Raw genomic sequence first — 17,328 nt, 5'->3', positions numbered from 1 at the left:
AATGCCTCTCATCTTCAGCTCTGTTGTGATACTCTCCTTTACTGTTAAAGCATACATAGCTCACTGACTCCAGCAAAACAATGCTACTAGCATAACTCATCAACGACAAAAACAGATACAAAAACCACAGCATAATTGCTTTATAATAGCATACCATAACATACCTTAGGCAAGACTAACTAATGACGAAAAACATCATGAATACTTTAACAGATGATTGAATGTGAGCCAGTGCTAAAACTAATATTAATGACATATTTAATGACAGACTTAATCCTACTCTGCTTATGATAGGTAATCCAATTCACATGTATCTCGGAAGGTTCTTACATAAAACTTACACAATAATGTTGGTTTTTTCGGTTGGAAATGTCCAAACAAAAATTTAAAATTACCTTGTGATTCAATGCTAATTTTATACAACAGATTTTGGACAACATTGTCAATACCATAAAAGTCCTAAATATCATTGGTTATGTTGTCAACGGATAATAAAATCAGGCTACTACGCAATTACTGGGAAGTTCGCGAAAATGCGCAGTCGACCATATATTTCACATAAATGAGCATAAGGCAGTGAAAGCGTATACGACACTGTATATTGTTAGTCATATGTATATTTAGTGATCGAATCTTAGGAAAACCAGAAACATGAGTGTACCAGGACCTTTGAAATTGAAATTGAAAATTGGAAATTGAAATCCATTGAAAACTACCAACTAAAAATGTATAATGGTAAAAATTAGATTTAAAAAAAAACAAAACACCAAAGGTAATATCAATTAGCTACCTATAGGAAGTGCGACTTTGGCTTTTCCAATCGTTGAAAGAATATACAGTAGGCCTACATTACGAGCTCCTGCAGCATAAATAATCTTTTCCAGTGAAGTTTACAATATATTGATTGTACAATATAAGAACAGTAAAATACATGTGAATTGCACAACCCATTCAAAGACCTTTCCAAACTGACCTTTCGGGCATACAAAGAGGAAAAACTTGACGTAATTTTTTTTAAATATGTGGGGTGTACTGTAACTGCAGTAATATTAGGGTGCATTGACAACTTTTCTCTGTTTTTGATCAACCTCATTTGTTTTTTACCATTTTTCAGTACTTCCACAATAACTTGGGGAGCGTACATCTTTGACGTTCATTTACAACGATTTACTAATTTTTCTAAACAGCAATGTATAATCTGCAAAGGAAAACTAATAACAAATATTTTATGTCTACAAGGAAACAAAACAACAAAATATTTTACAAAAGCTGTTCTGCCTGCTCATCACCTATCTGTATTCAGAGGTCAAGGTTAGGAAAAAATAGAACTAGTGATGATACTCCCACTCTTTACATCCACATTGGTGGACTTACGCTGTAACACCTGCGCCAATCAATCGCCTTTATATATATGAACATTGCACAATTACCCTATTCTCTGTTTTGTCGGTACATCTGGCAATCTGTCACAACCAACTAGATTGCTACAAAAATTATATACATAATATGTATAATGCTATATTCACATAGTCTTCTCTCTTACATGTGAAGCAATCAATATAAACTAACGTTTAAATCAAAGTTGAGAACTTACTCGACTTAGCATGTAATATGGAATTTTTTTGGTAGTCGGAAGCAAAAACTTTACAGAAATGTATTTCGTCTAGACTTTAGTTCTAAGAGGTATAGGCCTACGTTATAGGAGCGTTTACTGTATATGGTAAGATATGGGGTTTACTATAAGATAAGTGTTTACTATATATGGTAAGAGTGATGGGAGTGATAAGAATGGCTTAGCCTTGTGGTTGGTCACTCTTGTTAGTAGACTTGCGGTCTGAATGTCATGAGTCCAATATACTGCAAGGCGATTTTCTCATTGCAAAAGCTTTATCGCTATAATTTGGTGAATGAATGACAGACAGACAAACATTGAGATTTGTGTATATATATATATATATATATATATATATATATATATATATATATATATATCTGGATTTAACCCTGCATTTATTTATTCTAGCTTGTTCAAACTGCCATTGTGTTATCTTAAAAATTCTAGCAGCAAGGCCAAACGGCTAACATAAATAATATACAAGCTAGGGCCCAGACAGTTCTATTTTCCAAACAGCTTTCTGTAAACTGCATCATCTGATTTGCTCTAAGGTCAGCATATAGCATGCATGCATATACCGTAACAAAAATAGGTATTTTTAATGTTTTATGTTTGAATGTACATGTTGGTTCTAGTAAGTGTTACAGAGCAGGCTTTATTATTCACATGTGTGTTCTACCACTCTTTAACTAGCTCTGCCTTACAAACCTGGCCCTTCAGGCTGAGAGCCACATAATGCGTATATAACGAGTATGTGATAATATTGCAAAATACTAGATAAGCAGCTGTAATAACATTGGCCTTGCTTTGACTGCAGCAGCCGTAAATAACATCTCTGTCACATCTAGAAATACTGTGACGATTAATCACTATGTTTCCATGGTGCGCAGTACTGCGAAGCAGCCCCCCTCCGAAGTCGGGAGGATTGTACGTTTCCATGCTGCGCAGTGGTTTTCAGAATTTCAGCAAATTAGACAGAGAAGAGAAATTGTATAAATCGAATCGCCTGATGGAGAAATAGATTCGATCACGGATACCGAACGTCATAAACGGTCTTTTTATGATTCTGTCGTCATTATACTTTTATTTACAATACACATTCACAAGGTTTTACAAACCTTAACACACTTTTTACAAAGTATGTTAAGTATATTTTTAATAAGTATTTTCAAGTAATATATTATTTATACGTTAATTTAGGACTTGCCACCTATTTTTCGAAATGTGTTGGCATCGATAACAAAGTCCAGGAATGTAATCACCTCATCATCCTCGTGAATGCAGACCATAATTAAATTTAAGTGAAAGAAGATCAGAAGAATAAAAAAACAAGATTAGCAGGACAACCTTTGTACTAGTTTATGGCCTTCGAAGAATCCCTATCCACGGCATGAGAGCTATGCGCAGCCACTGCGCAGTCGCTGTTTCTTTGCTGCGAATTTGCACTGGCTTCGCACTGATCAGTGCGCAGTGATTTCAGTGGGAAGACGCCGTTTCCATGATTCGGAGATAGCGCAACTCCGAAGCACTGCGCACCATGGAAACATAGTGAATGTTAGTCTTGCTTCATAAATAGGTGTATTTATAGGCCCGCAGGATAAACCCGGCAATCAGCTGAAACTTGACCACTCCGACTCATATTTCTCAGTCCATTGGTCACCTGCAGCTAAATTAGGCAGGGCTAAGAATAAAGGGAGTAACAGACAGAAATTCGTGCCTGTCCCAGCAACTATAGGCAATGAATTGGTACACCACAATTAGCTCTAAAGGTTAGCTCTGAGGTTGATTAGGTAACATTGTTTTATGGACTGGCTTGATTATCTGGCCAAATACAGAGCTGAATGCAAGCTGACGATACTAATTAATCTTGGCTTCACTCACATTTTCATTGCTACATCATCCAATATGACTAATGTTGAAGTATAATCAAAATAACTATATTATAGCATTTGTAGACTCCTCCCCTCCTGATACATGGAGTTTTTAAAGAAGGTGCAAACCAACGGTGAAGGCCTCAACATCGCTTCAAAATCTTATAAATCGCACCGTCAAATACTTCAAAACCACTTCTGTCTCTTAAATAACCTATCTAAGAACTGTGGTAACTGAAGGCCAAAACTTCATGCTGGTTGCTTTCATGACACCAAGGCCAACCTTGCGGGTTCTCAAAAAGGGCACCTGGCTCCATAGATGTTAATTAATATTGAGGTCAAGCCTTTTTACTTGTGGCTGCTACTTGCCAACAGACAGCGTGTGTAATAAGAAAATTGTGATAATAATTGAATTTTCGCATCTAGTTGCATTTTTTCAACAATTCATCTCAACAACTATTAGACATGGTCATGATAAAAAACACTCTAAAATAATTTGAGTTATGACATACTAAACTTTGAAGTATAAAGAATTTATTGTATTATAAACATTTCCAAGTTTTCCTAATATTTTTCAGATATATGGTAAAAGTGAGAATCTTTTTGTCCCCTTGTTAATATATGTTTGTGTGAATCCCTGTTGCTATCTTCGTTCAAATGTCATTCATGGACAAATTAAAAGTATGTTGGAAACTCATTAAATAAAAATGAGACTGTAAAAATCAACCATTTCAGTTAAGCACACATGTTTTGGCTTTATTTTAAAAATTGGAGTTTTGCAAAAATATATTTGGCATATAATTTACCGTTTAACTAAAAAAACCTCATAGTCTCAGATTTTGATGATTTTTTTAATATGTTGTTGACCATATTGAAAAGCGCTTATATCCCAAATTTTGATATTCTAGGGTCATTGGTTCAGGTGCTAAGAAGATTTCAACATTGACCATTTGTAGCCCGAGTTTGAGGGCATAGCACATCTACATGTAGCTGAATTTAGACTCATATGATCTGAAGAATATACAAGTTAATTATCTAGATTTTTGTGTCTACACAAAGTTTCTATATTTACACAAACAAATATGTTTGAAATTTTTTGGATAAATAATGGGGGAGATAGATGACTTAAACCAAAAAGGAACGAAAATGCTATTTTAGCGACTATTCAAAAACAATTATCCCTCCTATCATATAATTTGCCTTTGTTTCTGTTATTATTTCTGAATTTCCCCATGCCTCAGCTATCCAAAACTAGTCTCATCTTCTCTGTAGATGTATCAGGTCAGCGTCTGGAAGCCATACAAGAATAAGGTCTTTGTCGAATTACTGCAAAAGGAAAGGTCAAGGTCAACCTGCGGTTTCAACAGTCGCACATTTTTCTCATGTTTTACACCAAATAGCATATGCAGATTTCATTAAAACTATCAAAAGTTTGTGTTTCAGCCTGTAAAATGCTGAAAATTGAGTTACAAATGCCCTCCAAACTCCTTTAAAACTTGCCTCAATCAAATGAGGTTATCCCCCCTTGTCAAGCTTTAACTTGGCTGATTATTAAAATATTATCCTATCAAGTTCAAATATGCCGTGTAATTTTGATTTGTGATTGTGGTAGTAATGAGCCTAAAATATTTTCTTAACTTACATTCCTCAATGTTATCAATTGTTGTAGCTTCAAATGCATATGCTTTGCCTGAGTTGGTGGTAGATGGCGGCGCCACAGCTAATAGAACATGCTCTTGTGGTACCCAGCAGATGTCATCTTGCTGTGGCCATGTGAAATTGTTTGTTGAGCCTTTGCACATGAATCTCACATTAACACAAACGTTCTCTCGATCATAGCCAATTGCCATCCTCATATACCATCGACCATCATATATACAGGCCAGATATTGTCCAGGTTGAGGTGTTAAGGTATTGCTGGTAACACGTGAGTCATCAGTCTTCCCAACTTTGTATTCTTGTAGCGTACATTTTTCATCAACCAGTGGTGAAAGTTTGCAAACTTCAATGGCTGTTCTACTGAGCGGCTTGAAACAGTGCTGGTTCTGAAAACCAATGACTCGTTGTGCTGCCTTGAACCTTGGTTTTTAATTCGCTGCTTGTTCTGCGACTTCTTCAGTGAGTACATAAAACACCTCCACCCCAGCAATGTTTTCTCTAGCATACTTGCACAGTGGTTTAGCACTGAGCAGTCTTTCTTTTCCTGACTTAACTAACTGCTTGGAGTGACGGGTGGCCAGTCTCTTGACCACCCCGCGAATCCCATCTCACGGACCTTTTTCATGTGAGATGGCAAAGAAGGTCCAAGATGCTGTAAGATTGAAATCAAGCTCGTGGTAACATAAGTTGGCAAAGTTCTTGTAATTCTTGTATTGGGCGCCAGATCCATCACTGAAATAATTCACATGAGTCACTTGATGTAGGTTTTTTTAATGAATCTGATGAGCGTTCTCTGGAATGTATGTATACAATCTAAAATGCGTTATCCGGATTGTACGCTTTGGATTGTAATCTAAAAGTGCTGCAAAAATTGTTTGCGAAATATTGGGTCACATAATCAGATTACGACTTGCCGATTAGACCAAACCAAAAGAAAACGGTAAAGTAGCAAGCATCTATATTTGATACGGTGTCTTCGGTAAAACCCGAAGTGTTTGTCATAAACCAGTTCTACGATAAGTTTTATATTGAGCTTTTTATTGGCCTTTCAATTTACATGAGAACATCACGTGACAAAACAATAACCAAATATCATGTCTACGTCCAAGAAATAAAGAGATTCGAATCTACGGCAGCTTTTCGTTTTTGAGCTTTTAAGAGCTTGTAATTACATTTTCACACATTTGGCACCTACACCACAACAGAGTAAGACATGGTGAATCTTTTGATACCAAATAACTGTAATGTGAATTTGGTTGCAGGTCAACCTTTAAGTCAGGAAAAGAAAGACTGCTCAGTACTGAGCAACTGTACAAGTATGCTAGGGAAAACATTGCTGGGGTGGAGGTGTTTTATGTACCCACTGATGAAGCCGCAGATTAAGCAGCGATTTTGGAACCAAGGTTCAAATCAACATAACGAGTCATTGGTTTGTAGGAAACAGCACTGGTTAAAGCCACTCAGTAGGAAAGCCATTGAAGTTTGAAAACTTTCACCACTTGTTGAAAAAAATGTATGCTACAAAGATATAAAGTTGAGAAGACTGATGACTCACATGTTACCAGCAATACCTTAACACCTCAACCTGGACAATATCTGGCCTGTATATATGATGGTCGGTAGTATATGGGGATGGCAATTGGCTATGATCAAGAGAACAATGATGTTAATGTGAGATTCATGTGCAAAGGCTCAACAAACAATTTCACATGATCAAAGCGAGAAGACATCTGCTGGGTACCACAAGAGCGGTTTTTTATTAGCAGTGGTGCCACCACCTGCGACCAACTCAGGCAAAACATATGCATTTGAAGCTACAACAATTGATAACATTTAGGAATATATGTTAATAAAATAATTCAAGCTTCATTACTATCACAATCACAAACCAAAAGAAAACAGAAAATTTGATAATGAATGGATAATAATCAGCCAAGTTAAAGCTTGACAAGCGGGATCATCTCATTTAATTAAGGCGATTTAAAAAGGTGTTTGGAGGCCATTTGAAACTCAATTTTAAGCGGTTTACAGTATGAAACACAAACTTTAGAAGGTTTTAATAAAATCTGCATATGTGAATTGGTGTAAACATGAGAAAAATGTGTGACTTTGTTGAAACCACAAGTTGACCTGGACCTCTACTATTGCAGTATTTCGACTAAGACGTTAATCTTGCAGGCTTATGGCTTCTATACGCAGACCCGATGCATCTACAGAGAAGACGAGACTAGTGTTGGATAGCTGAGGCTTGGGGAAATTCAGAAATAATAACAGAAACAAAGGCAAATTATATGTTAGGAGCAATAATTGTTTTTGAATAGTCGCTAAAAAAGCATTTTTGGTCATTTTCGGTCGGAGTTATCCCCCACATTATTCTTCTGAAAATTTTCATTCGTTTACTTGTGTAAATATACAAATTGTGTGTAAACAAAAAAGAATCTATACCTCTCACTGGTATATTCTTGAATTTATAAGAGTCTAAAGTCAGCTAAATATGCTATGCCCTCAAACTCGGGCGAAAAATGGTTCAAGTTCCCCAAGTTTCATGATCAGATAACGACTAGATGATTAGACCAAGCCGAAACAAAACTGTAAAGTAGCGAGCATCTATATTTGATATGGGTTTCTCGATAAAACCCGAAGTGTTTGTCATAAACTAATGCTACGAGAACTTTTCTATTGAGCCTTGTATTGGCCTTCAATTTCACGTGAGAACATCAGTTGTCAAAACAATAACAAAAAATGCTGGACTAGCCTACGTCAGTAAAATAAATTGATTCCAACCGGCGGCGATTAACTGTTCGATTTAGAGCTTTTAAAAGCTTGCAATTACATTTACACATATTTTGCACCAACAACACAGCAGAGTAAGACATGGTCAATCTTTTGATACTATACACCTGTAATGTGAATTTATTTTGTGCAAGTCAACCTTTACAGCTTTTGATTAAAAGCTCTTAAATTAAAAATTAGATTAAAATTCTTGTTATATATGTTGGATGAAATGTGGTGTACTCTTGCATGTGTGACACAATAGTTATGATATAGTTAACTAAAAAATTCACAGACGTCTAAAACCATCACTTTTTGTGAGATTTACAATGTAGCTCTCTGTTTCAAAGTTCAATGTATTACACGAGCTAATTATATTTATCAAAGCGTTTTCATAAAAAGATTAAAATGTTGATATCATCGAAAATGTTGCAACTCTTACTCACTATTTATTGAGTAGGACGTACAACTAATATTGATGTCATTATTTGGCAAATACTTCCTATAAACCTTTTAAAACCAATATTTTGAAATTGTCCATTGCATAAAGTTTTAAAAATCGTTATATAATCGTTGTATTTTCCTTCTTTTGACTTTCTGCATGTTGTTTTATGTGATTTGGCTGCAGGGATGTTTCAAAATTAAAATTGAGAATTTTTGATTGCATTGATAAAGTTCAGAGGAAAATGTTTACTCCAAAAAGATGTCAATCGTTGCACTTCCTGTTCTTCATCCAGTGATGTCATCGGCTATTGCAGCCAAGTTGCGGTGTTATGCATATTTATTGACGTACATATTATTTGTGTTTGCTTATGAGTGTTTAGATGCAAATTAGAATGTAAGCCTATCCTTAGATACACCGCTATAGCCAGTTTCAAATATTATAAAGATAGTTTGATTAGAATTAGTCCCACTGGTTTCCTTTAAATACTGTATGAACACGTGAGTATCCATTGATAACGTGACAGTATGTCTATTTTTGTAAACAACTAGCATGACTATGGATGTAATTTTTGGAGAGGTCTGAGCACTTTTTTGTGTGTGAGCGTTGTAACTGGAATTGAGTTTTGCTAATTTTAATCTTAAAACATCCTGTCTGTCAGAACACCAAAAACAACCAACAAAATTTCAAATGATGGAAAAACTTCAATACTTTTTGACCAACTATTTTTGAATTTGACAGGAAAAGAGGCCGTTAAGACATCGAAGCAAATGAACTATGTATTAAAATTGAGACTAAAATGTCACAAGCATCTTAATTACTGTTTAAACCGTATAATGATTGCTGACATTTCCAGAAGCACAGCAAGCGTTATATTAAAGTGTAACAGACAGCAAGGAGAACCACACGTTTTTAAAAAGCTTGTGAAAAATCATGGCAGCTTTGACTATCCATCATCAGCGGCCTCTAAGCACAAGTTGTCTTATCCTGCATATATGCACAGCTACAAGCAAGGTGCCTGGATGATTGTATTGGTAGTTCATTAGTACAGCCTTTTCATTAACCTGTTCTCCATCAAATACAAACTCCAAGCAGTTCTACTTGTAAATGTATGAGAGTGTAAACTGATCAGTTCTTTTAAATATTTTTTACAAATGTTTGTTTGCATCTCCTTGCTGATTTTCTACGCATAGTACAAGATTGCTGGGACTGTTCTTGATCAGTGTGAAAACCTAATTTTCTCAGCTGTCGCTATCCTTGTGCTTTTCCTCTAGCTGTCTCTGGCAGTGATGTTTCATGAACAGGCTGAATTCTAAAAACTTTACCTCGGAAAATTATCAAAGCAGCAATTTATTTGTAAAAAATAATTTTTTCGTTGCAACTTTTCAATATTTACCCAGTATGAAACCTTACCTATTACGCAACGTTTTTCCCAAACCTCCAACCATGGCTTAGAGCAGAAGGAGGCCCAGAATTCTTATTACAGAAAAACTGGTACCCTGTCAGTCTGGCAAGCTGAATTTGTAAAATTATTACACATAGGCTATGGGCCGAGCAGGCAAAACAGTTCTAGAAATGATGTTCCTTTGGCACCCCATTTTGGTGGCATTTTCTGCAGTGATTTAGACTATTTTTGGTATGGAGAGCTCAAAACTGAAGAGTTGCCGCAGCTGCCATTCCCACTTCTATGATAAATTTGATAAAAAGAATATATTAGGACTTATCTCCCCTGTAAATTAAATTATTTCCATAGAAGCGTCAGATTTGCAACTTTTTATCATAATTATTTTGCTGTAATTTAGGATGTCATTGGTGAAGTCGAAATTTATCTTCTATTTATTTTCGAACATTCCATATCGTACTATTGTTACACCCACATGTAAACTATATACATGTATATATGAATATGTACATACATGTATGTAAATAATTGTATGGTTTAATAGCTTTATTTTACAAAAACTATTCAAAACACTATAATTATGTTTTATAACCTGACACAGATTAGTTATGTTTTATTACCTGACACAGATGAATAATAAAAAATAATAAGATACAAGATAAGTGCATTCACTGTTTGAGCTTTGACATGATTTGTGTAGCTCACATACATGACTTTCAAAAATTTAACTTAATAAACATTGACTAGTCACTGTCTAGAAAGCTGGAAAACACTTTTAAAGAGCCTGAATGGTCTGTTTCAAACAGTGTACGCTTCAAGTTGTCTGCAATCGCTACTAGATTCACAGAACATATGCCATCAGAGACAAATAACAGCAAAATTGAGCTTGTTATGAGAAAACACTGTGAGGTGAGTGAGTATTTCAGAAGTCGACCTTCAGCAGGTAATGAAAGGACTCTGAGAATCATTTAAGTTTCAAAGCGACTTTATTCTCTCTGTGAAACCTACACACGCAGACTCTATGGCCAAGGAGATAGCACCCAGGAAAATGGTACAGACTTCAACTGACTAACAGACCGGCTGTTTTTGTCTAGGTCTAAACCAGTCAGTCCCTCCCTTCAATCGCTGAAAACCATGTGCATTGTGTCAATTATGTAGCAGCTATACATACATGTATATGGAAAGGGTCAACAACACAACTTGCCAAAGCACAATTTCCTTCTTTACATCGGTGGATACTGGGTAAGGAAAATGATGAGTATGCAGTAAAGTGTCATACCAGAATTATCGCCCCACCTGAAATTCTACAAGCTGTTCTATGGGAGTGTCAAAATCCAGGTTCCGAGGGAACTGATGTGCTAGTATCATGGCAGAGCTGCCTTACACAGAGCTTACACATGCATGCACTGAAACAAAACTGTAGCAGGAGTAGCAGAAGATGCTGATAGTGAAGAAAATGATTAAGAACTAAACATATTGAACAAATAGTTAGGATATGCGATATTTTGAAATATCCCAGCTCGTTTTGTAAGACTGCTGATATTAGCTGTTAATAATACCACTAATAATAATGCTAATAATAATCACCAATTATTATATTCTATGATTCATCAGTTTCAGGTTATAAAACATAATTAAAGAGGTTTTGAATTTTTTGTGTAAAATAAAGCTAATAAACCATACAACTATACACACATTTACATTGACATATACGTATATAGATGTATATAGTTTACATGTGGTTGTAACAATCGTAAGATATAGAAAGTTAGAAAGTAGATAGAAGATGAATTTTAACTTCACCAATGACATCCTAAATTGCAGCAAAATAAATATTATAAAAAGTTGCAAATCTGATGGTTCTATGGAAAGAATCTTATTTACAGGGGTGATAAATCCTAAAATAAAATTTTATCAAATTTCTTTCAGAATTGGGAATGACAGCTGTGGCAACTGTTCAGTTTTTAATTATCCATACCAAAATTATTCTGAATCACTGCAGAAATTGCCACTGAAAGGGGGTGCCAACGAAGATGCAAGAATAAACTGCCTTGGCCCACTGCCCAACATAGCTGCAAGGTGGTTAAGCTGAGCCGTTTTTAGTGTTAGTTGTTAGTGTGCACAGCTGTTCAGCCAAAGATTTGAGTTCAACTTCCCATGCAATGTTTTTCCTAACCTCTATATCTAGCTTTAGTCATATGGACAGACACTGCTATTATTTATATTATTAGTGTCATTCTAAAAACTGTCTTCACAACTGGGTGGCTGGTAGGAGGTGAGCCAAGGCCTTAGCCTGATGATTTTGACTTTAACGAGTCATTTTACTGAATAGTCGTCCTTAAAATCTGACCAGCTCCTAGCAGCACTGTTTTCTGAGTTGTTTGAAAGACTGTTGAGCACTGACCTCAATGAGATATGACACAAGCTGGCTGAATAATGTATCAATCACTCCAATCACTACATACATTATATTACTTTCGGTTGAAAATTCTACAGCCTTCGATGCTCAAATCTTGCACTTTGTACATCTCCTTTATATATTTCCTTCTTCTTTTTACTCTGGCATCACATATGATGGTTATACAACTAATCTGACAATCTGTTGTTTATTTTTTGATTAGTACTAAACCTTTCACTTTGTCATTCTCAGACACTGGCTCTACCCTATGGTTATACCATTATGCTGTGTGTGGTATGTTATGCTTCTTACATATACTCCAGTAATCTGCTGAGGCCACTTGATCAAGTCAGAGGTTGTATTCAGTTTGTGCAATCTTTGAGCACTTGTTTACAATATGGCTGTTTCACCCTTTGTCTTACACAACCTGCACTTAGTTACCATTCCTGTAATTGGTTTGCAGTGCTTAGTCTTGCGCTGCTGTTATTAGACACCCTGCCTCTTTCTTAAGGCCTCTTTTTGTCATCCACTTTTGTGTCCCCTACTGTCTGATTGCTTGTTTTCATTTGTTATAGTTCATTCATCAGTCTTGGTGTTCATTATCTAGCATAGCACCTTCTAGTTTTTTTTTTCTAAAATCTATCTTACATGTCTTATTCATTGTTAGTTATCAGTTTATTTAAAATATGTATATGTATGTAATATGTATTTTTTCAGACTGCGGCTTTCATACTTTACAATTATCATTGTATTGTTATTACTAGTACCCATGGCAGTCCGCTGTACTTTGAGGGATGGTCATGCGTGTTGATAAAGTGCAGAGAATAATTACATCCACAATTATTCTACCCTTAAAGAAGACAGCTCATTATTGCATGTGTTAGGGTAATCGACTCTTAAGCTGTATGCCACCAGTAGCCAAACCAATAAAAATAGTTTTTTAATCTCTGCCCCTAGCTTCAGAGGCACAGACAAAATTGTTGCGTACTATAGAAATTATTGACTACTGTCTGCTCTGTTTGATGTTTGCCTATTAAAACTGGTAAAAAAGGAAAGCCTGAACCTGTTCTTCATTAGATGAAGTAATTCGCTTAACCACTCTCCGCTTGGTGAGGTAGCATTTTATTGACAAACAGCAACGCTTTATTCAATACAAATATACAAATATAAAGTGCTAGTAGAAGCAAAAAAATGTTCTTTGTAACTATTGATGCATTGTTGTAATGATAGCCAATGAACTAAGATAAAATAACTGAATTTTTGCTGCCTTCATCAGAAAACTAGCTGCAAGCGATTCTTACAGTATGTTTGTAATAATGTAGCCAGAACAGTGAAAGCTTTTTAATTAGTGGCTTGCCTAATGGCCTGTTCATGGTTTTCCAAACACTTGTTATGAAGTCAATTAACACTTTGATGCCGTATAGGCCGTGGGCCAAGACAGTTTATCTTGCGTTTCCATTGGCACCGTTTTTCAGTGGAAATTTCTGCAGTGATTTAGACTAATTATTGTATGGATAATTCAAAGCTGAAGAAGTGCCGTAGCTGTCATTTCCACTTCTATGAGAGATCTGGCAAAAATGACATTTTAGGATTTATCTCCCCTGTAAATACGATTTCCTCCATAGAAGCATCAAATTTGCTAATTTTATCTAAACTATCTTGCAGTGATTTAGAATACCAGGGGAGAAGTCAAAATTAACATTCTATCTATTGTTGAACATTCCATATCCTACGATTGTTACATGCGCACTAAAACTATATACATGTACATATGTATATGTACATGGATATATAACTGTATAGTTTAATAGCGTCATTTTACAATACGAAATAAAACATAAGAATATTTTGTTTTATAAACTGACACTGATGAATCATAGAAAATAATAAAAACACATTGTGAATACTTTGTATGTGTTTGAATAATAATGTCTCTACTTTTGTAGAATATATCTTTTAAATTTATTTGGTATTATATCGTTTTTGTAATTAAGTATCAATATGTTGTTGATTTCTTAACATTAATATCAAGAGATGATTTTTTTAGCGTAGTTCTGCATGATCATACTATGTTTGCATAAATTTGTTGCTGTTTGCTATTTATTTTTAGCACTGTTGTGAAGTAATAAAATACAAACTATTTTAATTGGTTTTAATGCATTTACAACTTTTTGGATAAAAATGTTAGGTAAACCAGCTGTTTTAGTACCTACCATTCAGTCCCTTCTTGCCATGACAATAACCAGTCAGCCAACATCCACATTTACAAACTATATTTGTTGTACAATAAATAAAATGCTATGAGTTTTTTATATTGAGGAAAAGTAGCCAATTTACACATAAGTTTAAAAGATAGACCACAATCATCGAAATCAAACCATCAGTTTTAAAGGTTTATATTCAAAAAATAACTTCTTGCTAATTCAATTCATAATTGGTTTGTTTATTATTCACATCACATAACACTTTGATTTCATGCCTGATAAAAACCTGCCTATAAAAGCTCAGCTGGCAGCCATCAGTTGTGCATTTTATTGCAAAATTTGGGGTAAGGAGACTTAACTCTTAAGTTTGTACAAATTTTACCTATGAATTCATTAATTTTGGACACATATCCTTGAGGAGACAACTCTCAGTTCAAAACTACCTCTAACGAATTTAAAAATATATCCTCGATAGGAGGCAAAAATGTTCCGCCTCCTATTATCAATTTGCTATACACATTTTAGATAATTTTTATATATACGAAGGCCTCTTATTAGGGGGCCTCCCATCCTACATATTTTGAGTATATATATATATATATATATATATATATATATATATATATATATATATATATATATATATATATATATATATATATATATATATATATATATATATATATATATATATATATATATATATATATATATATATATAATGTGGCTTGCCCAAATACCAACAACAATCAACTCAGGTGAGTTGCAGAAAAGTGCACTATTGGGAACAGCTAAGATCTTGAGGCGAGTGCTCAAACTCCCAGGTCTCTGGTAGGAGACCCGAGTTAGAGCAGAATTTACCACCCATACGGGGTATCCGGGGTGAGGAAACAATTTTTATATATATACATATATATGTATATATATATATATATATAACTATATTTTACACATACATATAAAATAAAATATATAATTATACATATATAACTATATATTTTTTATTGAGATATGATAATTATACATATGTCCGGTGTATTTATTATTATTTATATATATACTTACTCATGTACGCATAAATTTGTATACAAACATATGTCTTTTTAAATTACACACACAAAATATGCACACTTTATTCCTTACTATTAAAAGTAATAAATAAAAAGAATTAGCTAGAAGCTACTACAACATATCTGTAATTTACATTTTTTGTTGCTTCTGGCAAGTTCTTGATATTTGTTTTTATTATACATGTATAATAGGAAATAGAATTTATATGTTGTAAATGTAATTTAAAAATATATTTATGCATAAATCTGTATAAAATATATACATATATTATATATTTAAAAAAATTAATAAAATTATATGCGAATAAAATATAATATAATTATATAGTATATGTACATATAATATGTACATAATATTTATAATATATACCGTAAAACCTCTATTTGAACTGCACATCCAATAAAACACCACAATTATTAGCGCGTAACTGTAATAAAAAGGCGAATAAAATACAGCGCCACCTTTTCCCTGAAAGCAACCCCTATTAAACTGTGCAATAACCATTAATTTTGCTTGGTCTTTACAAGCCACCACTAAAAAGTGGTGAGTGCAAAACTGTCTACAAACTAATATTCACTACTAATACATGTAATTACTCAACTATTTCAAATGCAATTATTTCTTTTAATGTGGCTGCTGCCATGGTTCTTGTGACAATGTATTGAAGATTGTCAATCATCACAATCACTAAAGCTTTGTACATTTTGATGAAAAGATGTAAATTTAATCCATTGTTTGTGGAATTGTCTCTAACGTGTCTTAACCCTAAATATAACGAGTTAAACAGTTTTAAACAACATTGAGAATACTGTTCCGGATCAACACATGATCCTTTTGCAGGCATTGGTATAGCCTATCAAAGTTTGTTTTTATCTTCAAAGATTTATAAGTCTTTTTCCATTAAAGCTTTGTAAGTGGCACCTTCAAAATAATTAATTATGGTATTTATCTGATATTTTACTTAAATTGGTTTCCTGTTTAACTCGGTCTGATACGTCAGAGAACCTGTATATAAAAAGTTGCTTAACAAAATGCTCAGCGAAACAGCTTTTATGTTTAAGCTCTATTTTAGCACCACTCTACTACAGTGTCAATATAAGGAAAGGGTATAGATAGAGGTATAAATAGTGGTTTGGTTCTAATTGAGCAAACAGCTATTCCAAGTGCTTTAATGGAAAACTTGTGGATCCCTTCGGACATGCACAGCTGCCATCAGTGTACTAGTATTAATTGAAATTGATATGACCTATAGAAACGATAACCTTGTGTTGTATATTGATTTTTCGAAATGAAGGCATTTAGAACTCTGAAGATAAGCGCTTTCTTTGGATCAGTCATACTATAGCAATACATCAGTCTTTGGCAGACAGAAATAATGACAAATACAGTGTGCAGTCATGCTTAGTTGGGTTTGTTACTATGACAACATTATGGCCTTATAGTGCATATTGTGTAATAACGTTAATATGTATTTAAATGGCACTTTTTAGGTTTTCTTGCGCATTATGACTCATTGTATAGAGTCCCAGAAGTACATTAGATTTGGCTGCTTAAAAGATTGTTAGTGAAAGGATGTATGTTTAATAACTACAAAGCAAAAGATTAATAAAATAAGCCTTTTGGGACTATTTCTTGTTAAAAATGTTTGTTATTGTTTTTACAGCCACAATATGTTTTTATGAAAGCAAAATGGTGTATAAGGATGTGATGCATGCTAACATCATAAATGGATGCCATGTAAAAAAGCATGAGATTAATTTTAGAATGAATTTTAAGAGGGAAGGAAGAGATGCCTAAAACTAGTTACTTTCCGCCAACCGCATTTAGAGAGGTCACAATTAAAAACACTATTACTAGGATCTCGCATGTCTTTTAGCGTATTTTCAGTGATATT

Source organism: Watersipora subatra, chromosome 5, assembly GCF_963576615.1.
Source record: "Watersipora subatra chromosome 5, tzWatSuba1.1, whole genome shotgun sequence".
NCBI lineage: Eukaryota > Metazoa > Bryozoa > Gymnolaemata > Cheilostomatida > Watersiporidae > Watersipora > Watersipora subatra.
This window is presented reverse-complemented; position numbering follows the sequence as displayed.